The sequence below is a fragment of the Littorina saxatilis genome, linkage group LG12 (genome assembly GCF_037325665.1).
Source record: "Littorina saxatilis isolate snail1 linkage group LG12, US_GU_Lsax_2.0, whole genome shotgun sequence".
In the NCBI taxonomy this organism is placed as follows: domain Eukaryota; kingdom Metazoa; phylum Mollusca; class Gastropoda; order Littorinimorpha; family Littorinidae; genus Littorina; species Littorina saxatilis.
In genome coordinates, this window is record NC_090256.1 from 37,918,474 (window position 1) to 37,940,995 (window position 22,522).

The window sequence follows — 22,522 nt, forward strand, 5'->3', positions numbered from 1 at the left end:
AGAAACAGAGATTCTTTATTTTCCAACAGTCCAATAACAGGTTGTGTGTGTGTGTCTGTGTGGCAAGGAATGGCTGGCTCTGTAGTGTCTGGAAATACTTTTTTTTTGGGACAAATAACCGCTTCGCGACCTTCTTCCTGGACAATCTCAAGCCTACCCAGAGTGATGCTCTGCCCAACAAAAATGATGTCTTGCAAAGGATCGAGAGGGGCGAAACTGGTACTTCACAAACAGAAATAAGACCAAAACAAAAAAGAGATCCTATTCAAATGAGAGAAAAAAGAGAGAAAAAAGAATACACAAAGGAAGGCAAACAAGGATTAAGATAACAAAAACAAGAAATATAAAGAAATAAAAAATAAAAAACACGAAGAAAAAGCAATTTCAATCTTAGAACTGATGCTTTTCAAGTCTTCCGATACAATGACAACCTCATGTGTCATATTTCTTCAAATCTCATTAAACGGGGCCTCTTCTCGTTTTTAGCCTGACGGTGAAGACGTCGATTGTATTTTTAATCTGAACTTTAACAAGGAAGAAAATGAAGGAAAACAGAAAAAGAAGACGTGCTGGGGTCAAGAACTGGTTTCGCAATGCAATAAGCCTTTTGAGTTCAACGTACAAAATGTCAAAGTAGGTTAATTTCTAAGTTGGGCGTAGCTTACGATAAGAGTACAAGTTCTCTGGTAAAGCTCATTCATTGATGTCATAGGGATTCGTCGAGAGTTTTAAAAATTATTCCAAGAATAATATCAAATCCTTTTCGCGTCTGATTGTTCGAAGTCCTATGTTTCGGTCATTAAAGGTACAGTTCTTTGCGCATTCAAATGCGCAACCCCCCCTCGGGCTATCAGCCGTGCTTCAGGCATCTAAAAAAGATAACAAGGTTCTTTGACTTTTCTGCAAGGGGCCGAAAACTGCGTTTTTGCGAAGAATTATTTTTTAAGATTGTCCTGGCAGGTTATCGTAATACGGAAAAAGACGAAGAAAGCGAGGCGGAATTGCCCGATCAGGTTCTGCACACTGAGTTAATAACGTCAAACGCCAACATGGAGGTCGACTTGTGTCGACGACAGCGAGTGGTTTTTTTCCTTCTATATTCTGTTGTTTCTAAGAGGAGAACATTTGTCCCAAAGAAGACATCTCGTTCGACGAGAAGTGATGAAGTTCCTCGTGTAGAGTTGTCGTTTTGGCGCCTCCTGTCGGCAAAACGCTGCATCGCCAAAAACGTGTTCAAATTAGGAGAAAGTTGACGCCACGGGTTGCCTAAAACTGCCAAAACTTGTTTTTATTGTTGTTGCCATTTCGGCAAATTAACAGAAGAATATAAATCCTTGTAACAGCCCTGCTTTTGCCGCCGCTAGTTTCCATGTATATGTGACTTTCTGTTTGGTTAACGTTCTTTCTCTGTTTCTCTGTCTCTGTCTCTATCTCTATACCTCCTCTGTCTCTCTGTCTCTCAATGCCTGTTTATGTATGTCTCTGCCTGTCTCTGTGTCTCTCTCTGTATGCGCGCGCGCGCGCGTGTGTGTGTGTGTGTGTGTGTGTATGTGTGTTTGTGTGTGTGTGTGTTTGTGTGTGTGTGTGTGTGTGTGTGTCTCTCTCTCTATGTGTCTAAGTCTATCTGTCTCTCTGTCTGTCCGTCTCTCTCTCTCTCTCTCTCTCTCTCTCTCTCTCTCTCTCTCTCTGTCTATGTCTTTCTCTATATCTATCTGTCATCTCTCTCTCTCTCTCTCTCTCTCTCTCTCTCTCTCTCTCTCTCTCCCCTCTCTTTCGCTCGTTGTTTGTTTCTCTCTGTCTCTCTGTCTCTCTCTCTCTGTCTTTCTGTCTGTCTGTCTGTCTGTCTGTCTGTCCGTCTGGCTCTTTCTCTCTCTCTCTCTCTCTCTCTCTCTCTCTCTCTCTCTCTCTCTCTCTCTCTCTCTCTCTTTAATCCGGTGTCAGCGTGCCCGGTGCACTTTCCGACCTCCTTGTTTGAAGCTAATTGAATGACAATTATCTCAGTCGCTTTTTGGCACTTTCCGATTCGTCGTGTCGTCGTCAATGTAAAATATGACCGTGATTTACATAAACCATGAAATCTGTGCGCACCTGTTTTTATTTAGAAGACATTTTCAATCTCCTTCTCTTCTGGTGCAAATGAGTAACAATGCACATTGCACATTGGGATTTTTTTTTCGGAGCAGCGCAAACCTCTTTTGTTATTTTTCTTTCCCTTAACTGTCAGCGTAACTTATCCCAAACTCTCGAGCTGGAGACGTTGCATTCGGACATTTTTAGAGTTTTCCTCCAAGTGTCGGTTTTTGGCTAGTTCTAATCTGTAGTTTTGGGCTTTTGGGGGAAGTAAAAATAGGGTTGGTGCTGTAAAATGATGGGGTTCTAAGCACAACGGGAGAGGAACTTGTCAGACATTTTCTCCCAGTGCATTATCACCCAACCGCGTGTCCCCCGATAGAGGAAAGGACGCGGGGAACGTAAAAGGCTTCATTAGCGCTGTTTTTGGTTACCCTGAAAAAGCTGAAAATCACAGCCAGCCGAGAAGTCTCAGACGCTAGCTGAGAAGACATTTTTGCAGGGACACGTTCTGGGGAGTTATATCCCCTATTCCCAGCCCACATCATTCGAATCCAGAGAAGATTCCTGGCACGTTCTTTGAGTTCTTTTCAAATAATTTAGCTTCTGCTTTTTCCATCTTTTTCCTTTCCTTTGCTTTTGCTGTTTGATCAGCGAAAACGCGTGAGCTGTTCGCTGATATTAATTTTCATGAATATTCTGAGAAGAGAAAAAAGAAGGTTCACATTGACATGAACTATAGCTTTGTCATTTTTTATGAGAACAGTCAAGTCTCGTGCATTTCAGAAATTTAGAATACGAAATTAATATTATAAACATTCTACCTATCGACCTTGTACGTGAACGAACAAGATATACACAAACCGCCAATAATAACGAGAAGAATAACACTGAGCTCTAACAGTGTGGGTTGCATCCTCAAAGATGGCCCAGAGCAAATCAATTGTTTTTATTTCCAGAACACGTTCACGGTTATTCACACAAGAGCGAAGCCATGTGCTGAACGGCTAGCATTCTCGGAGGTAAACCCCAAAAAAGGGGAAATAAACGGGGAAAAAAGTGTGGACTAGGTTTTTTTCTCCAGCAATCCTGCCATCTTCCGCTCTTTGTCCGTACGTCTTTCTTTTCTTTTTACATTTAGTCACGTTTTTTGGGGTTTTTTGGTACGCATGGTTTTTCTGAATGAGCTTTAGCAGTCAAATTCATCCTGTTTGTGAATACTTACTACTTACACCTTCCTGCTCATCGTCCTCTCTCTCTCTCTCTCTCTCTCTCTCTCTCTCTCTCTCTCTCTCTCTCTCTCTCTGACCCCCCTCTCTCTCTGACCCCCCTCTCTCTCTCTCTCTGTGACCCCTCTCTCTCTCTCTCTCTGACCCTCTCTCTGTCTCGCTGACCCTCTCTCTCTCTCTCTCTCTTTCTCTCACTCTCTCTCTCTCTCTCTCTCTCTCTCTCTCTCTCTCTAAACCCTTAGAAAAGCACATACAAAAACACCTATGGAACAAATGAATCTGTTTCATCCTTTTCAGTCTGGATTCCGATCTAAGCATTCCTGCCACACCGCCTTAAGCTCTTTATGCGAGACTTGGCTGTCAGCAATAAACAAAGCAGAAATAACGGGAGCTTTGTTTCTGGACTTTAAGAAAGCCTTTGACCTAGTAGATCACTCACTTCTACCAAAGAAATTAAAGTGCTATTTAAAAGACGACTCCGCCTGTGCCTTTTTTGAATCGTATCTTTCAAAACGGAAACAATATGTATCCATTAACTGTAAAACTTTGTCAAACGAGTTTGTCAGGAGTGGTGTCCCTCAAGGGTCTGTATTAGGACCTATCTTGTTCTGTATTTATATAAATGATTTACCCCTTCATGTGTCCGATGAAAAAGTTAGAGTTCTTCGCGGATGACTCTTCTGTTCACACCAGTCAAACATCTTTGAAATCCCTCAACTCTTCTCTTCAAACAAGTGTGGATGAAATCATTGAGTGGTGCGTTTCTAATGCATTCATCCGATTAAAACAAAGAGTATGGTAATAACCACAAGACAAAAACACCAATTGAGTCCTTTATTATTACAACTGTCAGTTGGTTCAACTCATGTGCAGCAAGTTAGGGAACATAGACTATTGGGTGTTACCATTGATCAGGAGTTGAAATGGCAAACTCATTTGAGTAATATTTGCAAACTAGTATCACAGAATTTGTACCTGTTATCAAAATTAAGGCATTACGCCGATTCTGAAGCACTCAAAATGTTCTATTACGCCCACATAATGCCTCATATAAACTTCGCTTCGACACTTTGGGATAACTGCAGTGATGTTCATTTAAAAAGACTCAATTCCCTGCATCGCCGAGGTGCAAAACTTATTCTGCATGATTTGAATAGGTCCACGGATGATAAACTAAAGCTCCTGAATTTCCTCCCCTTGAAAGATCAGTGGACGTTAAACAAGGCTGTGTTCATGTATAAAATTCCAAATGACGACTGTCCTAAATATTTGCAATCACATTTCAAACATGCCACAAAAAGATATGGGTCCCAAAAAATCATCCCTCCTATACCTCGCATAGACCTCTACAAATCGAGCTTAGCCTTCTCGGGAGCGTTTCTCTGGAACTCCTTCCCTCAACAGATAAGAAATGCAACTTCAGTGAAAATGTTTAAGAGACAGTCACGTTCACACATCATTCGTGAATGAAATGTCTTGTTCGATTGTTATTTTGCTAAACATTTTGTACTAGTGTTAACGGATGTGTAGCTGATTTGAGCAACTTTACTCCCAAATGAAAGGTATAACTATGTCAATGTAATTTTGTAATTTTTGAGTTCTCCTTATGTAATTCCTTAAATGCACATTGTGTTGCATTCCATACAATATATTTCTGTATTTTATATTATTGAATTTTTATTTTTTATGTCCGTCTGTCTTTATGTGTTGTATAAAGGACAGGTTGGAAGAATAGGCTTTGCCTAAAACCTTTATCCTTTTGTAATAAAGTTCTGAGTCTGAGTCTCTCTCTCTCTCTCTCTCTCTCTCTCTCTCTCTCTCTCTCTCTCTCTCTCTCTCTCTCTCTCTCAACCTGTTTGAGACTATGTATAGTGCCCTTTATTCCGAGTATACTTACAGAGTCACCTGAGAAAGAAACATCCCCCTCCCTGTTCTGTCTGTGACGAGTAAGTGCTGGAGTCTTCATCTCCTGAGAAAGCACCTCCCTCTTTTCCTTCCTGTCTTCCCACATCTGTCCTACTTCTGAACCACCACCCCTCCCCCCTTCTGCCCACCACCCCAACCACCCAGCTACCTCCCTCAAACATCTCTCTGTGGCCTTGGGACCTGCTTCCAGTGATAAATCTTCCGGCGATCACACATTGGGGTTGATTGGCATTGGGCGTTGATGAATAGCCAGAAGCAATTTCTGACGCCAAGAAAAAAAAAACGCGTCCACTTTCCCGCGTCTCACTCGGTCTCCAGGGCTGACCGGAAGAAGCTCTCCTACCGCGGAAACGACGAAGAGTCTACCATCATTTGCGAAGGTGGCAGACGATCGTCAAATACACGCCTCGTTTGATGAGCTTCACGGCAAGTTCCAGGGAAAAGAGCCAGCTCGGATTCGCTGGGGATAATAAACATAACGCTGTTTGCGGACGATAAACTCCCAGGTCGCAGCTGTACAGACAATGAAAGATGGTGTGTGCGGCGTTTGCGAGAGAGGAACTCTTGCCCTGCTGACAAGGACATGTTGGATAAGTCACGGTGTTTGGATTATTACTCACTTGATGGGATAAATCAAAGTAAGATAAATCACCTGGCTGCGTAAATCGTTGTTGAATAGATCGATGTTTGTGAACGATACACTCTCTGGCCACATGTATGTGTGCAGATAATGAAGGATGAAGTTTGATGCGTTCGTGAGGATCGAAATTAACTCTTGACCTGCTGACAGGGACATGTTGGAAACATAAACCACTTGATAGGATACATCAATGTTACATCAAACATTTGGTACCACAAATCAGTGTTGGATAGGTCACAGACTTGGATAAATCTCTGGGTTAGATAATTAAGTCACTGGGCTGCATAAGTCACTTGGTGGGATAGATCATTGTTGGACGAATCAGAGGACTCTAAACTGGTGGGAGGGGGGGGGGTAGCTGAGGCGATGGAGCACTGGACTTGTGATCCAAGGGTCGCGTATTCGATCCAGGCCGGGACGGACACTGGTCAACTGTATAGGAACTCAGAGACGTATTCATTTACCACCCCCGTTTCACCACAGTGGCACGTAAAAGACCTCTCTCATTCTGCTATTAGTGCAGGTGGCTGGTTACACCAAAACACGCATACACTTGTGTATCTCATGTCGTGGTAACACCCAAGAACATGCATGCCCCTGAAGGTGGTCGTTAATCAAAACCGAAGTCGACTTCGCGAAAGTCTTTTTACCGAAAACTCAGCGCTAAAGATACGTACGTGCGGCGAAGTATACTTCGCGTTGTCGGCTTCGCCCAGTTTGTTTCACCGTGAGAGCGTAAAGCAACATTTATATTGGTTTAAACAGTGTTTTATTAAATCAAACATGATACAAAAATACAACGATAAACAATAGGGACACGAACTCAAGCAAACGCTTATATTACGCGCCCTACGTAGTAGGAAAATAACGCAAATATGATGTCGGACAAGCAATACTTATCAATTGTTGAACTATCTACAAGAAGAGCATAGTTAAAGTAAATCAGAAAGAATAAGAAAAACTAGCAGGAGGAAGAGGGGGGAGGGTGGAGGAGGGAGGAGAAAACGGTAGGTACATATAAAAGATGAAGTTGGCAGCGCATACAAATAAGAATATACATAGTACATTACAAACCATAGTCCTGTGGCAAGTAAGCAGTAGCTCGCTAAATATACATTTGAAAAATGCATATAAAATAAGGTTTGTTGGCTTGAATAATTATGGGTACTGAGTCAAATCAACAGAAACGACCAGATTCATGGATAAACGATTGGACACTTTCAAAAACAAGCTTGTTAGTGCAAAGAGAAAGGTTTTCGCTACCATTTAACAATATTTCAACATGTCTGTAATTAACAGGAAGTGCGTTTATTGTAGACAGGCGAGCATCTACGTACAAAGGACAATGTGTCAAATAATGGTCAGCTGTTTCGTTCGGGTAGCCGCAAGCGCACTGTGGGTTTCCCTGTAGGTGGCGTTTACACAGGTCAGAATTCAAATTACTCATGTTTAGGCGCATTCTGCAGTGGTGAATCTCTTCCATTCTTTTACCACAGTAATAATAGGCAGGTACGTTATAATCAGGAGTAGATAAATAGCGTTTGAAATCGCTGATTGAGTTAGTTGTTTTGATGTTGTCTGGCAAGGTGTTCCACAGGACAGTAGTAGATGGTATAAAAGATCGACGGTATAATTCAGTTTTGCACATGGGGACTCTTCTTTCTAATGGTCTTCTATGATGGTAGGGGTTAACATCAGAAGTTAAAGGTGGCAAGAGATCTGATAAGTAATGAGGGCATTTGCCATATACCATCTTGTAATATAAAATCAGTTTGTGTCTGCTCCGTCTTTCTTTTAGGTTACAAAATCCGCTTTCTTTATACAGTTTTTCGTGGCTTGTGCCGCGCACACCACCGATTATAGTCCGAATGGCTTCCAAATGTAGTTTTTCGAGTGCAGTTGACCAGTACTCTGTGCAGTTGTCCCATATGATGTCTGCGTAGTCAAAATGTGGAAGAACAAAAGATTTATACATAGTTTCCAGACTTTTACGATTTAATCTATATTTATAATATCTTAAACAATTAATTAATAAGGTGACCTTTTTTATGATGCTTCTCACTTGGAAGTCCCACTTACAATCATTCTGCAAGATTACGCCAAGGTGTTTATGTTGGTTCACGTTTTCCAAAACAATATTATTAAAAATGATTGGTTCGGTTGGTATATTATCACGTTTTATGTCTAACAGTTCCGTTTTTGCTTCGTTAAATTTAACTTTCCACTGTTTTGCCCAGGTATTAATTTTATATAGGTCTGCGTTCAAAATCTGTGCTCGTCTAGTTGGATCTTCTAAGGACATAGACATGCTCGTGTCATCAGCAAACAACTTTATAACAGATTCAGTATCATTCACAATGTCGTTGATATATATCAGGAATAGCAAGGGGCCAAGAACAGAACCTTGTGGAACACCTGCCGGGATACATTTTAATGCAGACTTAGCACCCTTAATAACAACCGCCTGGTGGCGATTTGTTAAATAATCGTGAAACCATTTCAACAATTGTCCTCTAATTCCTACTAGTTCCAGTTTATATAATAACCCTTTGTGCCAGACTTTTTCAAATGCCTTTGACACATCACAAAAAACAGCTTGAGTGGTAATTCCCATATCGTAATTTAAACAGAACTCGTCATAAATAGAAGCCAGTTGACAACTGGTAGAGTCACCAGGAATAAATCCTGACTGTGCCGGTGTTAATATATCATTTCGCTGTAAAAAGGTGTAAACATGGCTGTGGACACAGCGCTCCATTACCTTCCCAACACAACTTAATAATGAAATTGGTCGATAATTGTTACAACAATCTGCTGGGCCGGCTTTGTAAATAGGAGTGACATGAGCCGTCTTCCACAAACTAGGATATATACCTTCTCTAAGGCTTCTATTAAACAAATATGTCAGGGGTTCTGCTATGGCGTCAACAGCAGCAACTAGAAGTCTGTTGTGAATGAGATCCGGACCAGTGGCTTTACCTTTATCAAGGGCTTTAATAACCTCTTTAACCTCGTCGACTGTAAGATAAATCTCATTAAGTTCGCTGTCGAAAAAATCAGCTTGAGGCAAATTGTCGTCTGGCGTTTTAAGAACGGAATTTTGTATGAAAAAATTGTTCAGAACGTTAGCTTTTTCCTGGTTTGACTGGTAAATCTTGCCTTCAAAATTAATCGGAGGAATTTCATCAACACCAAGTCCTTTCTTGTCCATAAATGACTTTACCAACTGCCACCACTTTTTAGTACCAAAGGAACCTTGGTCGGAAATGCGTTCGTCTAACTCTATATAAAATTGCTGGACTCTGTCTCGCTTAGCTGCTGTAACACGATTACGCGTCTGACGATAACTCAGCCAATCTTCTAAAGAGTTACTCGTTTTTGCTCTCAGGTGAGTTTGATCTCTCTCGTCGATTAACTTTAAAATTTCTGGGGTAATCCAGAGTGCGTTTATATTGGACTCGAAAAAGTATACCCCAGATCTGTCACCTTCCCGCACCGGTCCAAGCCAAGCGGTACAGCAAGCAGACAGTGCTTCATTTCGAGTCCTCGCCTGCGGGGGATCTTTCGCTGAGCTACAAGAAAGTACATTATCTCACGCTCCCTCGTCCCCCCTAGACTGTTGGGGCGTGCTCATGCAAGAGAACAATCCAACACCGTGAGAGATAGCGATTTTTCCCGAGACTTCCGACGAAGCTTTGAACTTGAAACCCGCCTCGCCTCCTCGCGCTTTCATCTATCAGTATTTATTCAGTAAAGAGAATTAATTATTTGTGTTTTTATCTCTAAGACCTTCGCGCGTAAAAGGCAAAAATTCTATCTCTGTCTCTCTATCTCTCATTGTATTTCTATTTGTCCCTGTCTCTGTCTCTGTCTGTCTGTCTGTCTCTCTCTGTCTCTCTCTGTCTCTCTCTCTCCCGTCTCTGTCTCTGTCTCTGTCTCTGTCTCTCTCTCTGTCTGTCTGTCTGTCTCTCTCTCTCTCTCTCTCTCTAGATCTCTCTCTAGATCTCTCTCTGTCGCTTGGCAGACGTCCCCAACAACGAAGAATCGGTCTGTTTTCATTGGCTGTTTTCCTTCTTTTCTTCTTTCTCCTCACTCGTCCTTTCTTCTTTTTTCTTCCAAAGTTTTAATCAAAAAAGATGGCCCGAGCAACAGCAGCAGCAGCCTGTTATCCTTTTTAGTTGCTTTTCATGTCGCCTTTTCCCTCGTTTTAATCAAAAGGAAGGAAAGAGGGAAGGAGCTTTTGCTATGTAAATTTCAAGGCAGAAGATGGGCTTAGAAAGGACAGAAGGCGGCTTTTGAAGCGCGGCCGTCCAGGAGTCACTTTATGTGCAAATCACCGCTCAGGTCTGGAAAGGATGTTGTCCTTTCTGGTGTCAAGATCAATGGGGAACCTCTTCCTGTACGGCGAAAACATCCTGGTGACCGGAGACCAGTTTATTAGAAATTGCATGGGGAATTATTAAATTAGAACGACAAATTATTTATTTTCCTTCTTACTTTTTGGTTGTCAGCTTATCTTGTTCGCAGCCATGTACCCCTGTTGCTTTTCTGTGTCAGAATCAATAGCACACCCTTCCTTATTCGTCGAACGCAAGTTGGTTAGCGTTGACCTATTTACAGCAAATTCCATTGAATTCGGATTGCAGATTATCCTCTTCACTTTTTATGTGGGCTTATTATTTTACAGCTAGAATGTCACCGTTCTGTTCGAGGAGCACTCCCCTTCCTTCGAAAACATGTTAGTGACGAGTAACCTGTTGAACAAAAATAACATGCGAAATTATTTAATTAGGGTGACTAATTCCTCTTGTTTTTTTGTGAGAGCTATTTCTCTCCTCTAAAACTAATTCTGTTGTGTTCTTTTTTCTTGTCGTAAGCTTTTTCTTTGTGTTTAGAAGATTAGGGACACCTTATCGTCTGCAGCAAAAACACGCTTTAGGCCTTGAACTTTTAACCAGAAATTTCATGCGGATTTATTTAATCAGGGTATATCTGTTTTCCTTGCTGGCTTTATTTATTTTGTTGTTGTTGAAAAATTATATATCCTTAAATGCGTATCTCCAAAGCACAGACAATTTTCAAAATGTTTTACTTCCGGTCCGCTCCAATAAAAGAAAGCTGGAGGGGAAGAAAGAGAGAGAGAGAGAGAGAGAGAGAGAGAGAGAGAGAGAGAGAGAGAGATACAGAGACAGAGATAGTGAGAAGGGGTCACGAGCAGGGCATCAGAATCATGGAAAGATAACAGAAACAATGAGAGATGAATTTTCGACATTTAATTTAGCTTTTAATCTCTGGGACAGACAGAACTTGGAAGTCCAAGAAGACAGTCTGTCCATGGGAAGATGACTCAGGTTACAAACCGAAATGATGTTAACATGGCATCAGCTCGGTGGACATCTTCCAAGATGAAGTCAACTTACGGCCAGAGGCGGAGATGTTCTGTGTTTAACTCAACGGCGACCGTATTCACGACTTCTTCTTCTTCCTCTGCTTTCATAGGTTGAAACTCCTACGTAACATCGTATTCTTTTTGCACGACTGGGTGTTTACGTGTATGACCGTTTTACCCCGCCATTTAGGCAGCCATACTCCGATTTCGGGGAATGTTTACAACTACGGTCGAACCACATAATATTGTCTGGATTTTGTCCGTTTGTCACTCCAGCCGGAGTCGGTGTGCAGCTGACTATGCAGGAGCGCATAGTGTGAGATTAAAACGAACTCACACGCTTCCGCTTTCATAGGTTAATGCTCCGGAACGCAGAAGAAAAAAGAATTTTGTTTTCTCCAATGTTGCACTTCACTTATATGTATGTAATGCATGCTTTTGTTTTGTGTCTTCATAAAAGATGCATGGCATAATGGTATTGCCAGTTTATTTCGGCTGTATATTATCGTTGTCCGCTTAATGTATACACATTATCTGTCTGATTTCGTACCCGATTTTGTTAAACCTATTTTATTTTATTTTTGTTTGTATGTATGGAAGTGTATATTGCCAATTTATTTTGGTTGTATAGTATTGTTGTATTTTGTCCGCTCAATTTGTATACATATATTAACTGTCTGATTTGTTACCTTTTGTTGTTAAAGTTATATCTTTGTTTCAAAGCCCTCTGGGCCCAAAACAATAAATACTTGACTTGACTTGACTTGACTTCAATGCATGCACTGACACCAGAGCAATGACATTTGATTTAACTCTTTCATGGGTCAGTTTAGTTAAGTGACCAGCAACTCGATTTGCAAACGGCTGATTAGGACGTAGCTTACGACGCCTGAGATGTGCCAGGGCGATGCATGGAAATACATCTCGCTTACACATGTCTCTTGTTGAAAAACGTGTTCCTTACTTAACGATCTGCCGTAGAGAAAAACACGAAACAAAATATAAAACAATTTCTAGGCCAACGAGATAAACTACGAAACGGCATGCAGGAGTAGACACGCATTACATCCGAAGGCTCGGCCTCGGATAGCTACGTACGTATATATATAGGTTGTAGGAAAGGAAAAAAAAAACCAAAAAAAACATCCTAAGGTACACTTCACAGGAAGATACAATGTCTTCGGCTATGTCGTCGTGCGTGTAAGATTTGTGTAGTTTTCATCACAGAGTCCGTGACTGTCTGTCCATTCAGTTCAGCCGGCTCATCTGTAACTAGGCTTGTAGGAAATGAAACCTGGTTAACCCCAGACACCCTTTTCGTCCTTAAGAGCGATTTAAGAGAGGAGGTTAAGTGTACTTGGGTGCGAAAGTCTCCCTTCCTCCACAATGGCTTTAGCTGGAGCGAGAAAAATAGGTCTGGAACCCAAGCAAATCAATGACTTACTGTGCCCTGGTGATTTGAAAATTGAATGTTCGACGCGAGAGCCCTCTTCTGTCAAGTAGTTCGCGTATATCTTGAGGTTTAGCTTTGAAGAACCTTGTCAGATCTGTCTTTCTGGAAGTGCTGGTTTTTAAATGGCAGGTGATTTGAGTAGAAGCTGCTGTGAGCCGGGCGGTAGTCGATTGACCCCTGTCCATCATGGGTGACTTGAAGGTCTTTGCCGTTTTTGTAAGGGTTGGTTTTCATATGCCAACTTGAACTTTTTCAAACCGGATGATGTAGACAGGACTGAGTTGACATCGTTTGACGGTAACAAGCAGCAGAGTGAGCCGAAGCTCGTTACCAACAAGCCATATTCATAAGCCGTAATTTTGGATGGGGGAGGGCCAATACATTTCGCATGTCAGCTTTCATGCGGTGAATATATATCGTGCGTATGATAAGTGGGAGTACAAGTGCTTGGCTGAGGAGCACGAACCGACAGTGGGTGCCACTCAAACGAAAGAGAATAAACTGCGGGGACTGATTGGTTGAAATCACAACACATCTCAGTTTCAACCAATCCGACACTGTGGGTAGCTCCCGTTTGGGTGGTAACTTTCTCGTGTACCTCGGCCCAGATCAACACTACGTCCTGAAATAACACATTCAAGGATAAGATCTTCCTTTCATGTCAAGTTCTTGACGAGACATGCATGTCAAAAACAAAAAGATGTTACATTTTGGGAACGTTCAGTGTAGGACGAAACCAAACATTTTCAAGAACTTCGACCTTTCGGCCTTTAAAGTGAAAAACTAAGAGACACAACAAACAAACATAATGGTGCTATGCCACCTACCTTCGAATGTGTTTGGGATGTTTCCAATAATTATGGTCGTCGATCGCAATGTCTGCTGTTTCCCATGTTTGTCCACTTTTAAAGGCCGCTAGGTCAAAGTTCTTGTGAATGTTTGATTTGTCCTAAATAGAACGTTCCAATAATTTAACGTTTCTATTTTTTTTGTATTCTAGATTTGCAACCTTTGCCGTCTATCCCTTTTGGGTTTCTGGGAGACATGTGTATATTTTGAAGTTCAGCCATGAAGAACCTTGTCAGATCCGTCTTCCTGCAATTGGTGAGGGCCCCAAAGGGGGGGTATCATCACGATCACGGGAAGGGAAATTTTAGCTTTCACGATCACAGTTACCTTGATTTTTGTTTTCACGATCACGAACACCGGTGGCAAATCACGGTCACGGTAAACCTGAGTTGCAGGTTACAGAAAGCACGTGTCAAAGTAAACACAACCACACAGTTATTCGCTCCTCTGGATCTATTGTTTATTCAACACAGACTGTTGCACTTTTTTATTATTATTTTTTTTAATTCTCTTTCATTCACACATAGAAATACATATCATGATTTGTAATCAGTAACAAGAATGTTGTTTTCATTGTTTTTTCTCTCGCTCTCTGAGTCTCTCTCTCTCTCATACAGACACTCACAGGAATATACACTCCAGGGGCGGGGCAGTTAAGCCAGAGAGGGGGGGGGGGGTACAACCTGGGGTCCAGGGGTAGACCTTGTGTGGTACATGGGCAAGGCCAGGTTGGGGGGGTCTGGGGGGCTTAGCCCCCCAGAAGCTGAAGAGTTTTAGCTATTTTATGAACAATTGATGGCTTATCCTTGATTTTTAACATGATCAACTGGTGTCAGCAGCCACTCATTATTTCTTTTAAAGTTAGTATGAATTTTTTTTTTGACAGCCAGGGGGGGGGGGGGTCCGGAACCCCTGTAACCCCCCCCCCCTAATCCGCCCCTGCACTCATACACATTCAACTCCCACACCCTCACTCACACACATGAATATATACTTGCACAATTTCACATTTCCAGAGCTAAATCTTTTAATCCCATTTTCTCAAAAACTATTGGGTGGATTGAAATTAAATTACATGTATGTGTGATGGTAGAGTTTATAATAACAAAATCCCCAACGAACATGACTTTGATAGACTTTGACATGAGGATCAAGTGACCCAAACTGGCACGTCTCCCCGCCATAGTTCCTGAATTTAACCCATTGTTGATAAGTTTACAGGCGCTAAAATAAATCCAAGCTTAATGTAAAGAAGCGACAATTAGAATCTATGCCAAGCGTGTCCACGTTGCTGGGATGAAAAACACATTTCTAGTTTCGGTTTTGGCTACACGCAGACTCGATCTGACTCGAGCCAGTCGAGGTTACACTGAGCGAGTGACAGCCGGACGTGGCAATGTCGACAATGTCAATGATCTCAATCAAACTCAAAGATCTTGAACAAATTTCAAGATCTTTGCCTACATTCAGAACAGTCATAGAGCAACATAGACAGGGCCGGATTAGGGGGGGGGGGGGGGAGTTACAGGGGTTGCGCAACCCCCCCCCCCCCCCGGCTTAAGCATGTACCTCCCAAACGCTTTTTTTGTTTATTTTTGTTTTGTGGGGGAGGGAGGGGGGGGGGTTGCATCTGGATCTTCATGAAATCCGAGGAGAAATTGCACCTCTCACCCCCTTTCGAAAGACATTTTTCTTCAACGATTTTTGTGATGAAAAGTATGAGTCCTTAGGCCCCCCCCAAAAAAATAGGTGTGGTTACGGTAACATAGCCACAAAAAAAAGGGTAGGAAGGTAGGCAATCACTCCTTTTTTTTAAAACTTTTTTTCTAATGTATACAAATTAAACCTACTTGACAGGGTAATAAGTGTGCGACTCAAGCGCTTTCGCTTTCATTGCGTTTTCTGCACTCGTTTTGTTGGGTTTTTTGGTGTGGTTTTTGACAAATGTAATAAAAAGTTATGGGGTCGGCCCCTAAAAATAGGGTAGGTGAGGTTATCGTAACCACACCTATTTTTTTTTTAGGCCTTACAATCTCAATTCTTCTTCATTGCCTATACAGCTTGCTGTCGAATTTACCTTTTTCGTTCAAGGAGAGGCTTCCTTTCCCTCCAGAAACATAAAAAAACGTTCAGCTTCACCCCCACCAAGGGGGCTTCGCCCCCTGGACCCCCACCAAGGGGCTTTGCCCCCTGGACCCCCATCTGTAACCCCCCCCCCTAGTACTTACCTAGTCCGGCCCTGAATAGATCAACATACGTACCTTGACATTTCGTCTTCGGAAAGACGTACCCGTAGCCTGACCTTTCCATCAAGGAAGGCATTCTCGCCGCCTGCTTTGGTCTGGTTTGAATCCACAAAATATAAGAGGTTCGATGACAGTACCGCTGCACGCCATTTTTGATCTTCGAATTCGAATTTGACTGAATGCACTCAAAAGGCTTTAGCACGAAGCCCTTCCATTGGATGAAGTTTGGCAGACTTTTGCAATTCGCCTTCTGATTGGATCTCTTTTTTGTGTGTGATTAGTTCTCTTAAAGGGAAGCAATCGCTGTCAAAATCATATTTCTGAATATGTTGTTGCTTCCCTTCAATCAGGATTGGCTCCTTGACGAATAGAGGATCATAGAGTGATACAGCTGTGAAAAATGTACGTTGAAAATAAAATGCTTTGCAATAATGCCCATCACGATCACGAAAACAAATGACGATCACGATCACGAGACTTGATTTTTTTGTCATCACGGATCACGGGCAAAGTCCCATCACGATCACAGAAATGGAAATTTCGGCAATCACGGTCACAGAAAGGTCAAAAAACGCCAATCACGATCACGATTTTAAACCCTTTGGGGCCCTCATTGGTGTTTTTTCCCTCGGCAGGTGATTTGAGCGAGAGTTGCATAATCTAAACTTGATGGTATCGATTAAAATCAACGCTGACGGTCCCACTCGCTCGGTTTGGCTTTCAAGTGGCAAGTAGTTTGAACTGGAACTGTTGAAAACCGGACGACATTGATTGCACTACATCCACGTTGTTGGTGACAGCAAGAAGCACAGTGAGTAATTGCGCTGTGCTGGTTTGTAAGCTTAAAGCTTGGCGTGCGAGAGCTCCTTCCTGTGTGACACGTTCTTGATGAGACGTTTGGCGTATCTTATGAAGTTCAGCTATTTTGTGAAGAACCTTGTTAGATCCGTCTTTCAGGGAGTGCTCGTTTACACATGACATGTGATTTGAGCAGAACCTGATGAAATCAGGATTGGATTGATCAAACTCTGTTCATGTCAGGGTAGCAATAGTTGCCTCTTTTTTCTCCGGTTGATTTTCATTTGGCAAGTAGCTGACACTGGAAAGGTGACGGAGAGTGCACGGTAACGTTCAAAAATAGTGTCCCAGATTCAGGGCAGCTGTTGCAAGGTACCAAATGGTTTCAAATGAAGAGAACCGTGTCGATTGGTCGAAAATGAGCGAAAACCGTTGTGAAAAGCGTTCATTTTGACTTTGACATTCGATTCATCCCGTAAACTTTATATTCATGTTCAAAGGGTATAACGACGCGGTAGCAGGCTGATTGCCCTATCCCCCCCCTCCCCCCTCCCCCCCCCCCGAAAAATGGTCTCCCCCACCCAACAACTGCCCTATAGACAACTATCTGTGTTATGGTTTGGTCAATATCCTTATTTTTCTTTCAGAAACACAAACACACATACACAAATACACACACACACACACACACAAACACACACAAACACACACACAAACACACACACACACACACAAACACACCACACAAATTCGTCCAAGAGAAGACTCCTATTTGGGGAACTAGAAGAGGGTTGAAGGTTTGAAGGTTGACGCCTTAAGGGATTCAAGGCGTTACAAGCACACAAAGAACTTGACGGACAAGCTCCACGATTGCTTGCCAATAAAATCACTGCTTTACCTCGGAGAAGCTGGAATCAGTGAAAAGATGAATGACTCTTTGAATGATCGGTGCAGACATGCATATAATTGGGGTTTTATTTTGCAGAAAAGAGAAATAGTAAAAAATATTAGCCAAAAATATTAACGACGCAAAAAAATTTTTTTTTTAAATCAGGTGCGTCTGACTGACAATTTAATGAAAAATCACGCAAATTATTGACCGTGTGCAAGACTGCCTCGAAAGTTTAACTCAGGTTTCAAGAGGTCCGCGAAGAAATGCACACCGCGCAAATAAAAGGGGGGGGGCGTCGTACTCTCTCTCTCTCTCTCTCTCTCTCTCTCTCTCTCTCTCTCTCTCTCTCTCTCTCTCTCTCTCATTCTTTTTGGGTGCATAGAAAACATGAACGGCAGTATAAATAAATGTAAGGTCAGGTCTCTCTCCCTCTCTCTCTCTTTCTTTCTCTCTCTCTCTCTCTCTCTCTGTTTTCTCTCTATCTCTCTCTCCCGTCCTCTCCTCCCAACTACAACCCCCCCCCCCCCCGCCCACAACCTCCATTTTTTGGTGCAAGGGTTGACAAGACGAAAGACGATGTAATTAGGTGCCACACGAAGCCATTGAATGTGTGTGCTTGCCCACTCTCTCTGTTTTCTTTCTCTCTCTCTATCTGTCTGTCTTTCTCTGTCTGTCTGTCTGTCTGTCCCCCCCTCTCTCTCTCTCTGTGTTCTCTCTCTCTGTTTCTCTCTCTTTCTCTGTCTCTCTCTTGGTCTCTGTCTCTCTCTCTGTCTCTCTCTCTCTTTATCTCTGTTTCTCTCACTCTCTCTCTGTCTCTTTGTCTCTCTTTCTCACTCTCTCGCACTCTCTCTCACTCTCTCTCTCTCACTCTCTCTCTCTCTCTCTCTCTCTCTCTCTCTCTCACTCTCTCGCTCTCTCACTCTCTTAGTCTCTCTCAATCTTTATCTCCCCTTCTCTCTCTCTCCCCTACCCACCCCCCCCCACACACACACACACACACACCTCCTTTTTTTGGTGCTATAGTGGACATTTCTTTTTTTCTTTTTCTCGTTGTATTTGTTTTTCAATTTCATGTAACCCTAGGGTTTTCTAAAAATAAATATATTGTCTTGCCTTGCCTTGCCTTGCCTTGCCTTGCTTTAACAAGACGAAGGACGATGTAATTAGGTGCCACACGAAGCCATTGAGTGTGCTTGCCCTTCCAAGAGGGGTTGACTTGCCTCCTTGCCAAACATGTATTTGCAATGCCGACAGCCGCGTGCACCGACGGACAAAGGTTTCTCTGTCTTTCTCTGCAGTGTGGCACGTGCTACGGCTGTTCAGGCCCTTGACAGAACCCTCGGGGGAGCTGTCTTTTGAGTCCTCGCTTCCAGGCGAATCTTGGAGTAAAAAAAAAAGGAAATCCCGTCAAAAAATAATAGAAATAAAATAAACAGAAAAATTCAAAGCAAATTAAAGAAAGGAAAAACCAAAAAAAGAAAAAAGATGCATTGGGTTGGGTAGACACCTGAAACTCTCTCTCTCTCTCTCTCTCTCTCTCTCTCTCTCTCTCTCTCTCTCTCTCTCTCTCTCTCTCTCTCTCTCTCTCTCTCTCTTTCTCTCTGTCTCTCTGTCTCTCTGTCTCTCTCTGTCTGTCTGTCTGTCTCTCTCTCTCTCTCTCTATCTCTCTCTCTGTCTCTCTCTAACAAGTATACCTCCCAAGCACATACAAACACATACACACACAAACACACACACACACACAAACACACACACACACACATACAAACACACACACACACACACACACACACTACTAAAAACATTCACAGGTCACCACGGACAGCACTGACAGACTCACAAAGGTCGCTCTGTCTCGCTCACTCTCCAATTTAACACACTGACATGCACAGCAGCGAAGACATTATGACAGCACAATCGGAGGAGCTGCCAAACCAAGCCTTGCTTCCAAGCTAATCTTGGAGTTTGACGGAAACAAATAAAAGTAGAAAAAAAGAAAAAAAATGAAAAAAAAGTTGACTAAATGTAAAATTTAAGATGCTTTGAGTTTACGCAAACACAAAATATGCTTTCTCTGTCGCCTCTCTTTTTTGGGGTCTGTCTTCTCTGTCTCTCTTTCTCCGTCTGCCTGTCTGTCTGTCTTTCTGTCTGTCTCTTTGTTTTTCTCTCGCTCTCAAAGACACCCCCCACACATACACACACCCACACACAAACACACACAGACACACACACAAACACACACGCGCACAGTCACACACACACACACACACACACACACACACACACACACACACACACACACACTCGCACTAACACACGCGCACAGACACACTCTGACGAGCCGTCACATGAGACCTTACCCAAGCTAATCTAAAAGGCAAACAGTGGGGCGAAGGCAGTGTCACGCCACAAAACAAATGCAAAAACAACAGAAGGCCTCAACGTCTGCAGTCTGCAGGGGTGCACGACCGCTGGAAAAACAATTTCGCGAGATGTCACACAATGTTTTCATGATCACCAAATAAATGAAAAAACAACAAAAACGTTATCGTCTGCAGTCTACAAGGGCGCTTGAGCGTATCTCGTGAGATGTCGCAGATCAATGTCATGACCAAACAAATGAAAACAAATGAAAAAAACGTTATTGTCTCTTTCTCTCTCTGACCGCTGAAAGAACGTTCTCATGAGATGCTAAAGAGCGAGATTTCGTGATCACAACAAATGCCTTATTGTATGCAGTTTACAGATGCTCATGACCGCTGGAAAAACTATTTAAGGTCACAGAACGAGATATCACAAAACAATCTAATGAGATGTCACAGAACGTAATATCACAAAACAATCTAATGAGATGTCACAGAACGAGATATCACAAAATAATCTAATGAGATGTCACAGAACGAGATAACACAAAACAATCTAATGAGATGTCACATGCACAGTACCCGCTATTACGAGTTAGTCGTGTGACAGAGAGTTTTCTTGCACACGAGACTGTAGATGTCTCACGACGGCGTAGCCGAAGTGAGACAGCAGCAGTCGAGTGTGCAAGAAAACTCTGTCACACGACTAACTCGTAATAGCGATTATGTCTCACAGCATAGGCATAGAAAGACAGAAATGAGTTTTGGGGGACGAAATAACAGGCACAAAACAAGACTGAAAAACACAATTGCCCCTTAACACATACCCTACACACGCATGTTCGCAGAAGATAGATTCAATGTGTTTCGTGTCTTTTCTGGTTAATTGCATTCAACAAAGTATCAACCAACGTTTCTGAATCTTTCAATGAAAAAAGATAAACTTATTATGAACCAAACAGCACATACCAACGAAAGCTAAACACACAAACACACACGCGCACTAACACAGATTGAATGCAAAGCGCGAACGAACACGGAGGATTTTTTTAGGTCAGGTCGTGGGAAAGTCCACCCGAAATGTTCCACAGGGGAACTGGTTGTGTTTGTATTGTTTATTTTCTCACAGTGATGTTGATGGTTTTTACAGTGCCGTTTTGAAAGAATATTTTCCGAATTTGGGGCACTCTTTTGACTTTTGGTTCGTTTATCTCGTCGAAGTAACATTCGAGTGTTTCTAAATCAAAACCTTCCAACACCGCTGGTGCAGATTAGGCCTGCCTGACTTTTTTTTTTTTTAACTTTTTTTTCTAATGTGTACAAATTAAACCTACTTGACAGGGAAATAAGTGTGCGACTCGGGCGCTTTCGCTTTCATTGCGTTTTTTGCAATCGGTTTTTTGGTTTTTTTTGACAAATGTAATAAAAAGTTATAGGATCGGCCCCTAAAAATAGGGTAGGTCGGGTTACCGTAACCACACCTATTTTTTTTTTAGGCCTTAGACCTGCCTGACTGTCTGCGTGCGTGTTAGAGCTGAAGACGAAGTCGCTATGTACAGGTCCTGAGCATCGGATGTACGTTGATACGTGGTGAGATCCGCACGGAACTATCTATGCAACTTTTCCTAGTCACAAGTGTAAGGTTCGATCTTTTCTTTGAAATTTCGTCCTCTCTTTCGTCCTCTGTGTACGTAGCAAAGCGTTTCGCCATTTTCGGTTTTCGTTGCAGACGACGATAGTGAAAGTTGTACCTATTGTTTTGTTTTGACCTTTCGTATTCAGGGTTCTTAATTGAAGCTTGATAAAGGGAGCTTGTCGTGTAAATGGAAAGTTGACGAAGCTTTTGAAAACAGAAATTGAATGAAGAAGAAAATGTGGCTTTCAGTTATTTATATACAGGAGAACGGGGTTGGTGTTATTCTTTTTCCGTCAAACACGAAGTACACAGATAAAACGTAGTTGACTGACCAAGGCCTGTTGGCACACTATTCAGAATGCACAACAAAATGTAACAACACTTTGATACCCATTTTTCTACGTTCGTGATCACTTGAAATGAATACTGAAAACATAAGTGTTTAAGGTAGTGACTGAAGGTATGTGAAGGTAACATTTTTCAGAAATAAATGCACAATCAAAATAATTGATTTCGGCATCAAAGCGTGTAACATACAATCTTGCACATGTTTGCTTTAGTAGTGGTAAATAAGGAATGCGTGTGACATAACGTGATATCACAAAACAATCTAATGATATGTCACAGAACGTGATGTCACAAAACAATCTAATGAGATGTCACAGAACGTGATATCACAAAACAGTCGAGATAACAATTACGTGGTCCGAAAAAACTCTTGAGCTGTTAAAGCCAGATTTCATAGCACAGTCTCCTGAGTGATATATCAGGGACAACCAGGAATGTCACAAAACAATGTCATGAGCTGTCACAGGACTCAATGTTACGGGACTGGCCCATGAGATGTCAGGCACGCTTGCACGCACGAACGAACGCGTGCACACATACACACACACACACATACACACACACACACACACACACACATACACACACACACATACACACACACACACACACACACACACACACAAATACACACTCACTCTCGTTTCCCCTCGTTCTCTGTCTCTCTCTTTCTGTCTCTCTCG